Consider the following 3,543-nt stretch of genomic DNA (forward strand, 5'->3'; position numbering starts at 1 on the left):
GGAGGTGGTCCAAGCACCTACATTGAACACCTTCAAGAGTAAATTGGATGCTTATCTTGCTGGGAGCCTATAACCCCTGCTGACTTCCTGCCCTTCCAGTTGGGGGCTGGACTAGATCTTCTGAGGTCCCTTCCAGCCCTAATGTTCTATTTTGGGGGGAGATCACTTTTTTAAAGTTTGTTTTTACTCCTGTGAACCCATAAATCCAGGTTTTGAATAATAAAAAGTAACTTTATGTCACTACCAACACACCAGAACCTCTCCAACAACTGAAGAGATTTCTGTAGAGTCGTTCATTTCTCCCCTGCCTTCATGCCTCATGCAGACTTGCTCTTTGGCACACCTGGCATTGCTGCTAATAATAGACTAAGTAGACCTCCCATGGTGGTCTACTTAGGTGATGTCAATAATATGCATATTAGGTATGGGTGGCCTGGTTCAGAGCAGAAGGATTTTTAGTGCTTTATATTGTTGAATATTTGAATAAATATTAATTAACTAGAGCTAGGGTGATAGGAGAACCAACATCAAACTGAAATGAAAGTGCAGCAGGCCACTTACTCAGGTAGACAGAAATATTTTTCCATAACGTAATACCACAGTATTTTTTCATTTTCTCTCTTACTTTGTTCCTGTGCAGTGTGTTGTGTTGAGCTAGCCAGGTGAGCCATAACCTCCTAAATCCCAGAGATTCATATTTTTATATTGAGATTCCTCAAAAAACCCTCTGTTCTGTTGGAGGAATTATACCTCATCCTATCTGTGACCGACTGTGACAGGGGGCCTTCCCGGGGCTAGATCACAAGTTAGCCTGTCCACCTGCCTAGGACAGTCTTCCCTGACTCACTTGCCATGACTTGAATGTTTTCATAATATATTAAGGAGGAGGCTGCCTATTCACTACCCTGATGCCAAGGGGCACTCTCCATGCTTCTGAACCTTCTCTACAATGTGGTTCATGGTTCGCGGATGGCGTCCAGACTATTATTGTTCCCCAGATTCAGGCTGGGGCAAACTCAGTCTGCCATTGGACCTCTTATATGCTCACACTCACTCTGCCCCCCTCTCACAGGGGCCTTTTGCATGCCGCCCATCACTGGGCCACTTGCTACCACCTTTGCTCTCCTTAAGTGACCCCCCTTTTGGCCATCAGACTTTGTTACTCCCATTCTGGTAGGGGACACGCAGCCCTTCGGATCCCATGAGCTCACCTACTCTGTGGCCTGACCTTACACCAAATACCAGGTTGACTCCACCCAAAGCTCCTCACTGGGCAACTTGACTTTATCCTCACTCGTGGGGGTTGGCCCATGTACTGTCCTTTAGGCTGCCCTACTCAGTATTCCCCTGGTGCAGCCCTTCAAGCCTCTTTTAGTGGCCTTACTCTGCACCCCCCACACACAGTTCTTCAAGTGCCTCTTTTTGCACCCTACTCTGAACAGGCCCTCACAATAACCCTTCACAACAACTCTACCCCCCTCCAGGGCCTCTGGGGTCCTTCATCCCTGCTGGGCTCAGATGCCTTCTAATGGGCATGCCTAGCCCCACTGCTCCACTACTCTCTAGTCTTTCCCACTTGTTGGTGGGGGCTGGAGTCAAGGTGCCCCTACCCACCTTTTACGGAGGAGGTAACTGGCCTGGCATTTCTGGGGGACTCCCTCACCACAAGGAGTCCTGCCAAGCCACCCTTCCCTGGCAGGGTGCAGTTTCAAGTCATGCTGAGGATCAGGAGCCTCCAACCATCCCCATGGCTCTTGCCCTTACCTCCAAGATGTTCCAGGAGCAGAAGCTCAGCTGACTGATGTTACTGCTTCAGCAGCTGGCAGTTAACTGCTGCCTCTGCCTGTCTTGTCAAAGTTTGAAAATGGGCACCTTAAATCAAGCACCTGGTGGCTGCCTGCCCCCAGCCCTTAAAGTGCCAGGCATGCAAAGGTGCACTGCCACACTGACATTGTTATGTTGGCAAGAGTTGGAGTATATTACTGGGCATTGTTTAATTTATGAAAGCTTTTCATAAACTGAGAGTTGGACTGGATTTGTATCAAATCAGATTTTTTTTAGTCACTTTTATCTTACTGAGATTTCTCACACTCCATTAATCATTCCAATTCAGTTTGGATTAGAGTTAGTGAAAGACTTCTTTAAAAAAAGAAAAAAAAAGAAAAAAAAAAAATCTTAAAATGACACTAATTTGGTACGAGTTATGAATTGCTTGCAGGCATAACACATTATGTTCATGATTATATGAGAGCTCAAATCTGTCAGAGGATGACTTGCTAGTTATAAACATCACAAGTTTGAACCACTCAAGTTTGAAACCTGGGAAGCTTGACTCAGCCGTTCATCAACCTGCATTTTAGTTATGGAGTGCTGTGCAGTGTATTGTGTTGGAGCTTTCTTGGTGTTTAAATAAAAGGAACTACTTCCTTTGCTAAAGCATTTGCACCCCTGAAATTTTGATTGAAAACCTCTACTATATCCTACTGTTTCTTCAGTGAGTTTTGATCCGGTCTGTGGCCAACTTTGTTTTTGTTCACAGTTGTGCAGCATGTCCTAGCTGGCTGTCATCTTCCAACACAGAAGTCTTTGCATATAGAATATATTGTGGCATGTTGAGATAAATTGGAAACTTATGGGAAGAAAAGTGATAAGTCTAAAATGTGTTACTTCAGGCCTGATAAAAAGTCATCACATCTACACATGCACTTAACTGTGGAGTAAACCAATTAGCTGTGAAGTACAGCATCACTGTCTACACATGCAATGGTATTAGGCTGCAGTAAACTAATTAATGCCACCATAAGGTAGTACTGTCAGGGTTACTCCTGTGGTCAGCATCTATACATGCATCTAATCTCAGTAAATTACCCCAGTGTAAGATCCATATGGAAGTAGGATAGCTCTGCTAACTCTCTGTTCTATTCAGGCCAGTTAGCCCTGCTGAGGAGTGTGGTTTGAAGCCAACTGGGTGGTGATTCATTCTGCCATGTAGATATACCTTTGGGAATGTCACTGCTGAAATGTTATGGTCAGCTTTAGTGACAACAATTTAAAAGGATATTAGGAAAAAGAGGAGGATTCAGAAAGTAGCAAGAAGAATCATTTGGGGTAGAAAACATTCCTGAAGGACTTCAATCCGTTAGTCTGAAAGAGATTGAGGTATGTCCAAGTACTTTTAAAGAAAGAAGAAATCAAGTGATTTCAGAGATCTACAGTCTAGTTAGACAGAGGCATAATTGGGTTCAATGGAGAGAAGTTGAACCTAGAAGAATTCAAACTCAAACTAAGATAAAAGTTTTTGACAGTGAGGGTAAGTATCCACTGTGATATCTTCCCAAGGGAATCTCTATTGCCTGGAGTCTTTAAAACTCTGATTTCATAGATTTCATAGATTTAGGGTCGGAAGGGACCTAGTAGATCTTCCTGCCCAACCCCCCGCCAGGGCAGGAGAACAACAAAACCCCAAAACAAGAAACGGGACTCAAATGAGTCCAGCCAGGTAGGCATCCAGCCTCTTCTTAAAGACCCCCAGGGTAGGGGCCA

The sequence above is a fragment of the Gavialis gangeticus genome, unplaced genomic scaffold, assembly GCF_001723915.1.
Source record: "Gavialis gangeticus isolate Ggan-Ray unplaced genomic scaffold, GavGan_comp1, whole genome shotgun sequence".
Lineage (NCBI taxonomy): Eukaryota > Metazoa > Chordata > Crocodylia > Gavialidae > Gavialis > Gavialis gangeticus.